At 33.8% G+C, this 15962-nt stretch overlaps 1 protein-coding gene across 4 annotated transcripts in view; it reads right to left on the bottom strand.

Moving 5' to 3' along the window:
- The window catches only part of LOC143225944 (uncharacterized), a 151460-nt gene that overhangs the window by 58425 nt on the left and 77073 nt on the right, over positions 1-15962 (bottom strand). The window lies entirely within an intron of this gene.

The following is a 15962-nucleotide window of genomic DNA, read 5'->3' on the forward strand; positions in this document are numbered from 1 at the left end:
AGACTATGAATCTATTTATTCTGTCTTTCCATTCCATTTTATCAGAAACTATCATCACTCTGAGGCCATGAATGTGTTATAAAAGTGACAGTGAATTATCACTAGTTGTCCAGACATAGAGTAACCAAACAGTTGGTGAAAGGTGTTATTGACTAGCTGCCTCCACTCGAGTTTATCATTTCAAAATTTTGAAAGGCTATGTGGAAACAGCCTATGTGTAATTTTACGCAAAACTTCTAAAACAAACAACCGCTAAGACAGTGGTTAAGCTCCATTATTAGACGTTGTTCATTTATGTAACGTTATCGTTTTGAAAGTGGCTACCATCTTACTAGCTGTAAAACAACAACGAAGAAAGATTTTACTTTAATCTTAGTTTCTACCGCGAAAAAAACAACTGAATTTTATCCCTAACGTTTATTTACAAACTTCTATTTGCTTCATTGGTATAAAGCAATACATTAGGTTATATGCATTCTGTCCAGTGTGGGGAATCGAACCCTGAGTTTTGGCGTTGTAAGTCCGTGTAATGTTAGGCAAAAAAAAAAGGAGATTAGCAGCTCTGTAAAACAGAGCACAACTGTTCGAGTATAAATTAAGGACAAAACGGTGCATTTTCAAACGATTATTGAATGTCTGAGCCTTATTTTTCAGCAGGAGTCTTCTTTATAAGCGGACAGAAATAAAAAACGTAAAAAAATATATCTAAAATGTATATCACGAAATGATTTAAAAGCATACTGTTTTGAGCGCTGTGTGAGGTCAACACGCGCATGAAAACAACTTCATAGACGCAGGAGACTAAGTACTCATATTTCGCTCAACCCCCCGCACTGCTGGTCGATATCCGTTAGCACTAACTGTAAAATCCACTATGAAAAGGTAATTTTTAAGTTCCAAATGTTTCATGATTCTGCTAAAGTTAAAATTATTTTGTTCAAACAGCAATAACAATAAATCATGAGTTTTTACTATAAGATTGAGCACAAATTGAGCTTCAATTATTTGATTATGTACAAGTACGGTAGAGTCACTTCATCTGTTTGATTTTACTGTAATATTTTTAGTTGTATTTCTTGGTTTATAAATATAAATAATATGTGATAATACTACTCAAGAGTTTTACATAAAATAAGTCGATACTGAAGGCGTCCGGAAACCAAAGTAAACACGTGTGGTGTTTCCTTAGTTGTCAACAACTCCAGCTGGTAACTTAAAACAGTAAAAACTGGTTGTAGGATGTTAACACCTCTTATGTCAAAGTACTTGAAATTGCAAAATCACATCACGCACCTGTTTGTAAGTTTATACCTGAGTTCCTATAGATAATATTTATTAATATGTTAACTTTCAAGTAGCAATCATTTACGTAATTAAACCTAACCAACGTCACTTTGAAAGAGTGTAAAAACAACGAAGTAGTGAACTCGCGCCTTTCCAGATATCTTATGAGAAAATCTGAGATGCGAAACGCCAAATTTATTGTAATATTTTATAAACTAGAGGCGTCGCTAGGCACTAGCATACAGGGGCTCGTGCGTCGATTCTAATTGACTCTGCCCGGAATCCCCAAAAGGAGTTTTGAAAAATCAAAACAGATTGTTTGTTTTTGAATTTCGCACAAAGCTACTCGAAGGCTATCTGTGCTAGCCGTCCCTAATTTAGCAGTGTAAGACTAGAGGGAAGGCAGCTAGTCATCACCACCCACCGTCAACTCTTGGGCTACTCTTTTATCAACGAATAGTGGGATTGGCCGAACATTATAACGCCTCCACGGCTGAAAGGGCGAGCATGTTTTACGCGACGGGGATGCGAACCCGCGACCCTCAGATTACGAATCGCACGCCTTAACACGCTTGGCCATGCCGGGCCAAAATCAAAACAGACAACCATTATCAATATTATACCGAAACTTCCCGCGCCTATGGGCTCGATCCCTAAATCTTTTAAGCATCTAGCGACGCCTCTGTTATAAACAATTTTAACAATTCTTCTGAAAGAATAGACCCAACTTCACTTAACTAGCTTTTTCTTTCTTTTTTTCTACATTATGAGGAATTAAGTTTACCATAGCAAACATGAGTTTTTAACACTTTATAATCTTCAACGATATACTTACTCCAATTACGGTAATAGAAAAAGGAAAAAATACAGAAAAAAACATTCTATGAATGATGCCCTTAGTGGTACAGCAGTATATCTGTGGACTCACACGGCTAGAAACTAGGTTTTGATACCTGGGGTGGGCAAAGCACAGATAGCCAATTATGTAGCTTTATGCCTCATTCCAAGTCAACAAACAAATCCATGGATGATAAATGGTTAAGATACCACGTTTTTCAATCATATGTTTCCTTTCCTACAATAAATAATCCATCACATTGCACAAGTTTTCTGAGTATACATTGCTGTCACTACATCTAGGATATTCTGGATCTACCTTGCTGTCACATCTCTGGCATCTGGATCTACCTTGTGGTCACAACATCTCTGACTTCTGGGTCTACACTGCTCTCACTGTGTCTGTGACTGCTGGGTCTAAATAGCGGTCACTACATCTATAACGGCTGGGTCTACATTGTTATCACAACATCTGTGACATCTCTTCTTCTCTTTATGTAAAAACGACTTGTTTGGGTTGAGAAAATATTGTACGTAGAGGAACGAACAACAAGTGGGTTTTCTCGACATCACTGATTATTTCTTCTCTTTATTTTCCAAGAAAGGGTATGTTACATAAATCAAGTTAAGTATACCACGAAGTTATAATATTTTAGTATGACTAGGCAAAAATGTTGTTGTTAATTATCGTAACTTCTTGCCCAGGTTACTTTCAAGCAGCACGCGGTGAAAGTGGCTTTGTATCCTTAAGATAAAGTACGGTCACCACGAAAGGCAAGAGAAGTCTGATTCTGATATTACACACTTAAAATAAAAAAAGCCAACAAAACTGTGATATCTCATCATTTTGCTAAGCGAACTTCAGTCATTAAATTGATTAGATAACTTACGCGTATTAGATGTGCTCACTGGGAATCAAGTGAAGTTTAGGCTTCTTCAATCAGTCATTTTCCTCTTATTCAATGATTACGTTAATTAGTTTAATACTGTGAGAGCTGGTATTGCTATATATTAGACTTACTTCAAACCAGTTGCACCAGTATAAGAAATACAAGAGGTCGTAAGATGCGGTCTTTATCATTAATGGTACTATTCTGCATGATGTATAGGCCGGTACCTCCATCAATCCCTGTCTATCAAATAATTTCGTCACGATAATATGCACTACTCTTCTGTATGAATCTTGGCTTGGACATGGTTTTAGGTTCTTTCTAAACAAGAATATGCTTGTTCTTCAACTGCACGGCGAAGCACCATTAATCTGTAAAACATGATTCTAGCTCCAAAGTTGTTGTTGAACTGAGTTTCTCTTGGCACTAACATAATGGAATTATTTTATGCTTTGTTGTGAGCAGAATGCATTTCATTAGGTTTCATTTTCAGCCTAGTCTTTCAATATCTGCTTCTGTTTGTACACTGACGTGGCGTTAAATTGAAATTTCGGACGTCTCCGGGTAGGCATCCTCTAATTGTTGCGATACAAAATTAACGGCGAGCAATCATCTGCTTGTGCCATGAATGATTGTTTTTCTTGTCCATATTTACGTAACAAAACTTTGAGTCATTTTTAGTCAGTTCGTTAACTGCACGTTAAGATTGGTAGGCTTCCATTCATTCAACGGCTCTTTACATAAGTAAGTATGCTTGTTTGTTTGTTTTTGAATTTCGCACAAAGCTACTCGAGGGCTATCTGTGCTAGCCATCCCTAATTTAGCATTGTAAGACTAGAGGGAAGGCAGCTAGTCATCACCACCTACCGCCAACTCTTGGGCTACTCTCCAACGAATAGTGGGATTGACCGTAACATTATAACGCCTCCACGGCTGAAAGGGCGAGCATGTTTGGCGCGACGGGGATGCGAACCCGCGACCCTCGAATTACGAATCGCACGCCTTAACACGCTTGGCCATGCCGGGCCAGTAAGTATGCAAATATATTTCTTGTTCCAGCTATGATGGTTCAAGAACATTATGGAACATTTTAAACATTGCAATTCACTTTAAAATGATAACTGAAAGAAAACTGTAAGGTCATATATATACATAAATACAAGTGAATAACCAATCATTCGCATTTCATAACAAGTTACTGCCAGTCATATATCCGGTTTGCATAACAATGAACTGAGAGGAAGAAACTGACATAATTTCATAACAGTGATTTTTGCCTCGTGTTTTAGCTAATATTATAAATTTCGATTATCATTTTTTCCCAGTACATTTGTATGACTTATTAGATGTTAAAAAAAGCTGGCAACAATATGATATGCAACTGTATAGACAGTGCTCGAAAGTAAGTGGTACTCTCGTACTGATGCTATTATATATAAGTTAATTTAATTATCTTATGGATAATTCACTAATTAAAGTAAAATGATGATTGAGCAATAATTTTGTACAAAACAAACAATGGTTGATTTACATAATATTTCCCACAGGGAGAATCAGTTCGAAAGTAAATGTGCAAATGTGTTTTTCATTAAAGCTACTCAGTGAAGTTTCACACTCTGAACTTTCACTCTTCGTACCAATTACTATATTAGCTATTTGTAGAAAATATTACAATATTTTGTCTGTACCAAAGTTAACTAAAATTTTGAAATCAGGTTTGTAGAACGCTTACAGAGTGGGCCAACAGTAATACTCAAAGGCAATGACAAAAATCAAAGAGGATCTCTACATATAAATTTATTTGCGCTAACCCTTCTCTAATTATTCTTTTTTCTTTAAATGTGAAATCAGGTCATGTTTACGTTGAAGAGGTAGAGATATAAGGCGTAAACTTCCACGTTATTTTACATTAAATTCATAGTTTACAGTTACGACCTTCATACGATATTGGTTCGATAACATCAGTTTGTTTGTTTTGAATTTCGCGAAAAGCTACACAAGGGCTATCTGCTCTAGCCGTTCATGATTTATCACTGTAAGACTAGAGGAAAGGCAACTAGTCATCACCGCCTACCGCCAACTCTTGGGCTACTCTTCTACCAAGGCTGAAAAGACAAGCATATTTGGTGTGACAGGAATACGAACCCACGACCCTCAGATTACGAGTCGAGCACTCTAACCACCTGGCCATTTTTTAATACTTAATTGCACATAAAAAGTGTGAGAGTTTTCGAACTTGGGATAAAAAGATATTAAAGTTAAGCAATGCAAACAATTCCAACAAAAGAAGAAACCTAAATTTTCCTCTCCACTAAAAAAGTGCAATATTTGGAAATACTACAAGCCTAGCTACTGGTTCAATAAACATTGTAAATACGAAAGACATATCATTATCAAAGAAGTGATAGTAAATGAATCACACTTCGTGACTGCTATTTTTTGGCTGTCTTCGTCTGTCAGTTAAACATTCGTGACAGTAATATCCAGATAGCCCTTGAATAGCTTTGTTCGAAAGTTGGAAACACATTTTTCAGTGTGAAAATCGTAAAAGCAAAAGTAAGCGTCATAAAATAGACCACATTCCCAAAACCATACTGTTACTAAGCGCTAAGTAGATGTAACTTAAAAGATTGACAAATTTCTGTTTGTCGACAGCGACTACTCAGGCGAATGATCTATATAACTTGAGAAAATAGAAAATAGTGTATTGCTACATCGTAACTTACAACTTAATATCGAATTATTCTCAGGACTCAAGACTCATTGAACTAGAAAAACTTAGAAGAGACTCAGAGTGTGTATTATGAAACAAAACTGTCTAGTTTTAGTTTTTAAAAAAGTGTATTTTTTAAGCTTCAGAAAGTGTCCAAATATGAGGGAATATCATAGCACACCTTTGATTAAGGAACAGATGTCATGGGCTAACTGCTTAGTAGATATTCTTAGCGGGAGGTATGTTCGTTATCTACAGGAGCTATGGAGATATACAACACAAGTAGAGAAATAAGAAACGAACGAGTCTATGGGGCATCACTAAATAGTAAGCGTTATGTGCAACGAACGGACATGACATAATGGTTCTAGCTAGGGGGTATATTACTTTTTATTATTCATCGTATCCTCCTCAGACACTTAATTAGATGAATCCTTAGTCTGAGACTGAAACTAATTGTACAAAAACTAGATAATACTGCAAGAAAATAATGTAGCAGCATACAATAAAGCATAATATAATAAAAATAACAAAAATATAATAAAACACATATTATCTGACGGTGTACTATAATTACAATTTTTAATAAAACTGTGAAGAACAATACTAATTTAAAAACAACTAACGTATTTCATCATACGACTGTAAATTTTACAAAGAACCTCTAATAGAACAAATGTATATACTGAATGTTATTTTATTTTAATTTTTCCTACTTTGCTAAGAAATTCATAAAAGGTGGGGATACAACATTTGGACTTCCAAACAGTGCGGTCAAACAGTTTTTTCTCCAATAATTGTATTTAGATGTGTATACTTGGTATGTCAGCGCCTAGAGTGATAATAAATTGTTATTGTTGTTTTAGAATTTTCGCGCAAAATACACAAAAGGAATATCTATATTTCCTTTTTCGTTTGATCTTTAGTTTCCGCAATATTGCTTTGATCACTTAAGAGAATTAGAGGATGAAACGAAAAAAGATGGTTTTGTTTTGATTCAGGTTTATTCTCTAACAGTATTGCTAAGGTGTCAGAATAAGGAGAGGACAATTAACAGAAGGATATATATTTTTATTTCATTGAATAACTACCAAATATACCAGTCCTTTTGTTGGCATGCTTTATAAACGATGGTGCTGATGCTACTGTAAACGGTTTTGGAAGATCTAAAGGGTGTTATAGCAAACTTCAAATCACAAATTAATTAGTTTGTGGATATGCCCCTCAATGGTACTGACGTAGGTCTACGAACTTACAACGCTAGATACCGGGTAGCGATACTCGTGGTGAGCAGACCACTGACAGGCCATTTTGTAGCTTTGTGCTTAACTACAAACAAACCTTATGGATATTAATTAAATATTTTTATTTTTAACACAAGTTATACATCCTCTGCTTATGGACGTACATGTTAAAATCTAGGGTTTAATTCCCTCAAATGTATAGAGCGTTGACAACTTAATTTATCTCACTTTACTCTTAATTAAGATGAAACAATTCAAACATATTTCTTCTTCAAGCAAACATAACTAGAGTTTTACAATACTGTTATTTATCTTGAAACAGCAATGGTATAAATGTAAAGATTCTTTATAGTGTTTGATATTATTTTACATGAAATACATAATCAATTTTCTTGATAGCCCTTCCACTAATAAACAACTAGATGCTGAAGGATGCGTTTTAGGCAGTAAGTGTGTACAAAAACAATAATAATAAAAACAATTGATAATACACAGGTTAAACCTGAGCAAAACTTTGGCAGTGTCATCTTACCGTGTACAATAATCGTAATAATTTGAATGACCCGCATTTCTAATCATTAAGTTTAAATGAAAGGTTGTTTCAGATTATTTAACATATGCACGTAATTACATTATACACAATTATTAAAGTTTCCCAAAATGTTTACTCAAGAAAATTTTGAAACACTAAACAATGGTTGTGTCCAGTTAACCGATCATCATATGCTATTGAAAAATACTGTTATTTGATCATGGTTTTGGTTGCGAACTTTGTTATTTATCAAGTACAATGAAAGAAATATCAGTTAAAGATTCAATAGTACATTCTAATATTGTATTGCGAAACAATTTCGAAAATCACGCTAATAAAACAATCATTGCTTTCGATTGTATACAGGTAGATAGATATCAGATGTTTGTAAAAGAAAAACAAACAAACAAACTGGGATACTCTTACTAGTTATGTTATGTATTTTATGATCATTTTAAGCGTAATATCTTTATAAATAAAGCTATTGTAGTTTCATAAATAAAGGGTAGAGTTAATTGTTTGTTTGTTTGTTTAGAATTTCGCACAAAACTACTCGAGGGCTATCTGTGCTAGCCGTCCCTAATTTAGCAGCGTAAGACTAGAGGGAAGACAGTTAGTCATCATTACTCACCCCTAACTCTTGGGCTACTCTTTTACCAACGAATAGTGAGATTGACCGTAACATTATAACACTCCCACGGCTGAAAGAGTGGGAATATTTGGTGCGACTGGGATTCGAACCCGCGACCCTCGGATTACGAGTCGAACGCCTTAACACGCTTGGCCATGCCGGGCCCATGTACATTCTAGTACATTAATAGTAGTGTCAGATTGAAATATATTTTGATTTTGTTAGCCGTGCTTGTTTCAGAAGATTTTCTAGCGTTGAAGTTTTTATTAGCTATGATGGTAGTGGGCACCCTAATGTTATTCAATTAGAAGACATAAGATCTAAACGGATTATTTAGTTAAGATTTGTTCTGTTAAATGTGACATTGTTACCTTACTGAGTAAAATTAATAATAATGTAAATATGAGTATTTTATTGAAAATGTCTTTAAAAAGTTTGTTTACTCATAACAAATCGGCCAGATCAAAGACATACAGGTATTAAAAGATATACTTAATTTTGAGTTGCTGACCACTTAGAGAGTGGACATCAGCAGGTCCCACCTAGCACGTGGTCAATCTTGAAGAGGAATAACGCAATCCACTATCACAAATATAACATACCCCAACTGAAAATAGCGTTTCAACCCTTTTTAATTGATATTATACAATTATAATTATTATTGTTTCAAAAGGGAGTGATTAGTAATCAAACGTGTAATTTGAATTAAACCGTACATTTATAAAAGACAGTAAATTAAAATCGACATATAATCGTTGGATAGGTTAAATAAAGTTTGAAACTAAAACGCATAAGTAATAGGAACTTTACTTATTATATGATTTTTTTAAAATTGAGAACTGGAAGATTCACAACTGAAGTGAAAGCCCAAGTTTACACATAAATATGGAACAAAGTATATCAGCGTGATCTTCCTGGAGACAAAAGTTGGTGAGCGACTTCCAAGTATTTAACCAATTTTTACTCACAAATTATATGTGTTCGCGACATGTAAAAGATTGTTAATAGCATTTCATGGCTTATTTCCCACAATAACCAAAAATACAGAAATAAAATATCCCATTACATTGTAGAAAATAAAGATATTGTTGCTGTTTAAGTTTTTCTCTCTTTTCTGATCAATAATCATTTAGTTTCCTGTTTATACAAAAGACAGAATAAGAGGAGCATTTCACAATATTTTTAGGATATTTCTCATTTCTTCGTTAGAATATAGTTTTTCCTAGGAACAAAATTCAAATTATTATTAAATTTAATGCATTAAATGTGTTAAGCTCAGACAGTAGAAATCATAACAACATCTCTATTGTCACATCAGCTACTTTGGTACCTCTGCAAAGTTTAATTTCCGATCCACTTTCCCTGTTTTACTTTTTTTCTTTGGCCCGGCATGGCCAAGCGTGTTAAGGCGTGCGACTCCTAATCTGAGGGTCGCGGGTTCGCATCCCGGTCGCGCCAAACATGCTCGCCCTTTCAGCCGTGGGAGCGTTATAATGTTCAGTCAATCCCACTATTCGTTGGTAAAAGAGTAGCCCAAGAGTTGACGTTGGGTGGTGATGACTAGCTGCCTTCCCTCTAGTCTTACACTACTAAATTAGGGACGGCTAGCACAGATAGCCCTCGAGTAGCTTTGTGCGAAATTCAAAAACAAACAAACTTTTTCTTTTTTTTTTTAGAATAAACCCTACTGAAAATTCTCGTAGTGATTTTGCTCATCTTTTGCCAATTTGTACATGTTTATGCGATTTCAAGAGAAAAAATATGTAGGAGTCCAGTCTCTTTAGAATAACCTGTAAATTGTTTAAAATCAGACATTTAAGTGCATTACAAAAACTTCAAGAAGAAAGTCCATTAAGGACTGAGAGACCACTTTTACTTCTAGACCTTTACTGGGTCTTTCGAGCTTTCTTAATTTAGGGTAGTGAAAGGTATGCAATTTACTTCTCGAAAAATTAGTAAAGTTGTACATGTATTTAATATTATCTGGAGTTGTATGAGGATTCCACGTAGCACATAAAAAATTACAGCGTAAAACAAAAACAAAGTTACTCCCTTAACAAATTGTCTGATTATTGATCTTGGGGTGAAAACAACATGAATGAAACACCTTTGGTAAGATTAATGTCTCCGCTTCTCGCCTATAGAAGTATATAAAGTTACTATTTTTAGTTTGCTTTTATAATAAGAGACCCTACCTACCTCTTGTATTTCAGAAAAATCTCACTGTAATAATTCATATGCGCCATCTATCGAGTAACTTTACAAACAAATATTCATAAAGAATTTCACACTTTGAGTGTTCAAAATTCAGATAATTAGAAGAATAATTGTGGTACGTGCAACAACAATTATGATAGAATACAATTTTAAATAAACGTATTCTCCTCACAACAAGAATATGATTTTCACTAGAAGTGTACGTAAAAATTTGATTATATTTTTATTGATGCAATTTTTAAATGTAGTTGTGAGAATGTGTGTGTGTGTGTTCACTTCCAGCAAAGCCACATCAGGCTATCTGTCGAGTTCACCGAGGGGAAATCGAACCCCTGATTTTAGGGTTGTAAAACCGTAGACTTATCGCTTGTAACATTCCCCCAATTCGTTTTTAAAGAAAATGTTCACTTTTTCTAATTTATTTTTTTAATGTACTATTGAAACTGACTAGACTTGGAGAAGCCTTTCAGCTGGTATGGAAATTATTCAGTTACAGATTTGCAGCTGTCTGAAGAAACGTTTTATTAGAACCAAATGGCATGGCCCTAATAATATTACGGTAACAGCTGAAAAATGCATTGGTTAATCCCCTTCCTTTTTTTGTTTAACAGCGTTTGGATTTTTTGGGAATATTTATTTCAGAAACTGCCATCACTTGTGAAAGACGGACTTTCCAGTTCAGTAGGTATCTATAATAGGCACGAAAAATTGAAACTCCCTTCTTATTTTTCAGTTTTAGGTTTGCTTTAGTTTTCCCAGGAGATTATCATAGTTTTCTAAGTATTGGTTGAGAGGGAAGTATCTGTAGCTGAATTTGGGAAAAGGGAATGATTAAGTGAGTTACACCATCACTATAAATCACTATACCGTTCAAGTTAATATATATCAAATTATATATTGTTAGTTCCTATGTTTGCTTGTATTAGATCTATTATCAACTGGAAACTCTAGTTTTGGAAGCGTGTATATTTCCCTTATTGTTTCTTGCATAACTAGTTTTTATTTTGTGACTTTTTAGACAGGAAAGTTGAAGTTTTACTGTTGTAGTCCCTATATCTATATTCTTTGATGCGTAAAGTCAATTTGCAGTACGTATATTTTAAACTCTAAGTTCAATTACACTTTTCTTCAAAACCTTAGTTTTCAATGAGGTTATCTTTAATTTTTAGGAGTTTTGAATAGTACTTGAACTTTAGATGTTAAGTGATAAAAAGCTTGTAAATTTATGTTATACCACTAGTTCTGCCTCCTGTATGCGATACTTGCTCCAACTAATTCACCAATCGTCGATTATTTGCACATATACTAGTAACAACCTGTTAGACAGTTAATTTTCAATGAAGATTACCATATATATATATATCGGTGTTGTTTGCCTTTAACACCCACTACCGATGAGAGCTTTTGCTTTAGGTTTCAGTATCTGTGTTAGTCAGAGACAAAGATGAAATGTATTCTGGAGAAGAAAAACTTATAGAATGAAAGCATATCTTCTAGAATTAAAATTTGACCATCAGTGAGTATTTTTATTGCAGTTTTCCTCTTGCTTCTTCCCTTGGTATCGTCATAAAGGCTATCATTACCCGAGGTTCCATAAGAGTTCCTCTAGAACTTTCAAGTTGAAGTCTAGCTTATAGTAATATAGAATGAATAAGTTGTACTGTTTTGTTTCACCGGTCATCATAACCAACTCCAACGTAGTGAGTTTTCTCCAAGTGGAAAATTACTTCCCTCGGTTCATGAAGAATGTTGGATTGGAAGAAAAGAAAAGGTACTTGGGTTTTAACACTTAAAATTATTGCTGTATGTCTGTTGGTGCTACTGACAACTAAAAGTGTTGAAATTACAAGTTGTGATTGTGAAGACTTGTAACTTACCAGTACCTACAAAAAAATAAAACTTGAACAAAACATAATCATATTCTTTCAAGAGACAGGTTATCCTATCCCTAAATGCAACGTTAATAAGGTTAGAGGTTATCAGTAGTCCTGATAAATCTGATGCACAGTGTGAAAACAGCAACAAGCCATATACAATCTGCAGACCACTAACTTGATCATCTGTAAGGGAGCAAACTTTATTTATGTTGCTCAGAAAAAGTTTAAGGTGTGTCTCATTTCATATGTTAATTTTATCTGTCATGGCAATTTAAACAATTTCAAACAAAGACAGTTGCGAAAGCCAGAACTGAACGCCAGTTCTTGACTAATACTTATATTATAGGAATGCTTATTATATTAAACAAATATGTGTTATATGAATATTATCATTTCTTTTCAACGAAGTTAATGGAGTTTCCTTTATTGTTTTCTTATTACTGCCCTGATCACGCCATATGAATAAAATAAGACATTAGTTCCAACTATTTATATATAGATTGTATCATCTGAATATTGTTTAGTTTCCTTTGAAATGGAATAAACAAGTTATACTATTTATAGCAAACAAAGTAAGTTATTATCCTCTAACTTTGTAGATGAGAAGCAGATACATTGATATATCCATGCAAATATTTTCAGACGTCTCGAATCTCACCCCAAAATCAAAGATCAAGAACTCTGTTAAGGAGAAATATTGTTTGTTTCACAAGTGTATTTTTAAGAAAGTTTTGGAATACTCGTTGCAATTTCCAGTATTATGATACTCCCTAAGACAAGTATGTAGCAAAATTCAAATCTCAATTAAAGGTAGAATGAAGCATACTTCGACAAAATATTCACCTCTCCAAAAATATTTACTCAGTTACGTGATTAGGAAAACATTTATATGGAACAACACTAAGTACCAAGTGTTACATTAACTGAGACTTAAGATTTTTAAATATAATATTTTTTGAATTATATGACGTGTGAGATTTAAAATTTGTCAATAATAACAAAAAATGTTACTCCTACCAAAAGCACACGGAATTTGATAGTTATCAAACTTTGCTTTTTAATTACTTTCAATTTTGTAAATGTTTATGATAATTTTGCTTTTTTTTCAATGTGAGATCTCATACTAAGTATCTCGGTTTTTTATGATTAATTTCATGTTTTGTTCTTTTGATTGTTATTTTTCATTACAATTTAAAGTTCGAATCCCTCATTATTCATTATGGTGGATTTTAACGATATCTTGAGAGTCGTTATTGAATGCTTTTCACTGCATGTAGCGAATACTAAGATATATTTTGCAGTTCAGTGATTAAATAACAGGTGGCAGAATAATATTCAGCTTTCTTGTCAGTTCTCAAAAAAATTATGTGATATCAGGAATAATATATAGTGTGATTCAAATACTATTATTATACGTTATTCTAATTCTTGAAAATTCCTAAGGATCTTGATAAAGAATGAAGTATTTAAAAATATAATAAGCTGAATACCAATATCTTATGATGACTATAATGATATAGACTGTTATCAAATTAATAAGTTGTTTAAATATTTAATTCTGTAAATAATAACAAAGAATCAAGCAAAACAGTAACAAAAATATATTTTTTGTAAATAATCTATAAGCCTTATGTAACCAAAGACTAACTAATTAGAGTTTTTTTTTTAGTTAACAAAAGATATATTCCAATTAAAAATATTTGCTTTAGTTTCCAGCTCAGGTAAATTAAGCACACAAACAAGCTAAACGTATTTTTGAATTTTAAAAAAATATCTAGTCAGTATCCGATTCGTTATTGTTACTTAGCTGACTTACAGTTACTCAAATATTCTACATTTTCATCAATATATTTGGTAACTTGTTCGAGTTACTAATAAAAGCAAAACGATAGCATTTCAAACAAAAAATAATTATTGAAGATTTATTTGTACGATAGCTAAGAGAATTGAAAAGTAATGCACAAAACACTATTGACAACATGACTAAATTACAATAGTTGTTATTACATGATTTCTGAAATTCTCACAGAATTGTATGTCTATAACCTAATAGCCCTCTGATGAGCAGACTAGCAAATTTATTAGTTTTTTGTTTTGAATTTCGCGCAAAGCTACTTGAGGGCTATTTGCACTAGCCGTCTCTAATTTAGCAGTGTAAGAGTAGAGGGAAGGCAGCTAGTCATCACCACCCACCACCAATTTTGGGCTATTCTTTTACCAACGAACGATTGATCCTTCACATTATAACGCTCCCAGCTAGCAAATTTATTAGAACTCGCGTCTATTATCAGGTCGGACCATATTTTACAACTACAGTAGTCTTGTTCTCGAGAAGTTGTTCTTTGTTTTTTTCAATTGAAGCATATCTATTGAGGAGCATAATCTGAATCAAGTTCAGAGTGTTTGTTTTAATTCAACACCAAATGTATCAAACTACTGAATTGATCCTGAAGCTGCCGCAAAACGTTTCAAATTATGATGAAACAATAAGAGCATGGCATAATACATTGAAACTGTGATAGGTTGCTGGTTTGCTGATTACTATTAATAACAAAGCTACAAGATAGGCTATCTGTGCTTTGCACACCCTAGTTATTTTAAAAAGATTTTCAGCGTTGAAGCCTGCAGATTTACCGCTAAGCAACTGGGAAGTACAGAATTGTGAGTGGACATGACTATCGACAATGGTCACTTTCTTTTTAGATATTATTTGCTTTTCTGAAAGGAAAGAAAGATCCAAATTTTTCCTCAAAAATCACAATCTCTGCCAGGCCTGGCATGGCCAGGTGGTTAAGGCACTCGCCTGGTAATCTGAGGATCGCGGGATCGAATCCCCGTCACACCAAAGATGCTCGCCATTTTGGTCGTGGAGGTCATTATAATGTTACGGTCAATTCCACTATTCGTTGGTAAAAGAGTAGAACAAGCGTTGGAAATGGGTGGTGATGACTAGTTGCCTTCCCTCTTGTCTTACACTGCTAAATTAGGGATGGTTGCGCAGATAGCCCTCGTGTAGCTTTGCGCAAAATTCAGAAACAAACAAAACGTCTGTGCCTTTCACTGCCGAAACACAAACAAAACCAGATGCATCTGGAAGTGATAAGTATGAAGTCCTCAGACCACATTGCGTACTTTCGGTCACTCCTTGTTTGTGGTTTGTACTATGAGCTCCATTGAAGCTGAATATTTGTGTTTGCATCACACTGATTTTTTAAAGATAATAGAATCCTGACCAATGTTAAAATAAAAGTTGTCAACTGGAACACAGTCTGAATTATATTATACTTTGTAAATCTATTCTTTCAACTGTCTCTTCACTTGTTCTCGATATTTTACCAGCAAATGGTCGTCGCATTTTTTTTTAAAAGAAGATGTATTCCTTTTGGCTGCTACCATTCATATATGCTTTAAAGCATCCAAAAAAAAAACGGTCTTTGGTAATAACACATTTTCTATAGGGTGTATATCATCATGGATCTTTTAAGGTTGAAAAATTATTTACTTCTACCCATTAAGTTTTCAAACTAATCATAGTATTAATGCTTCTGCGACACAGACATTTCCCGAACTATCACATCATGACTCCATTTTACTGTTCTATAAAGATTTGTGTAATCAGTAAACATATACAAACGTTACTTTGCTCTATAAAATAGTATATTACAAATTGAATTTAGAAAGTAATTTGCTCTGTCTTTGTACAAAAAATTGAAGAATAATTTGTTGAGATAATAAAA

This window comes from Tachypleus tridentatus, chromosome 9 (assembly GCF_004210375.1).
Source record: "Tachypleus tridentatus isolate NWPU-2018 chromosome 9, ASM421037v1, whole genome shotgun sequence".
Classification (NCBI taxonomy): domain Eukaryota; kingdom Metazoa; phylum Arthropoda; class Merostomata; order Xiphosura; family Limulidae; genus Tachypleus; species Tachypleus tridentatus.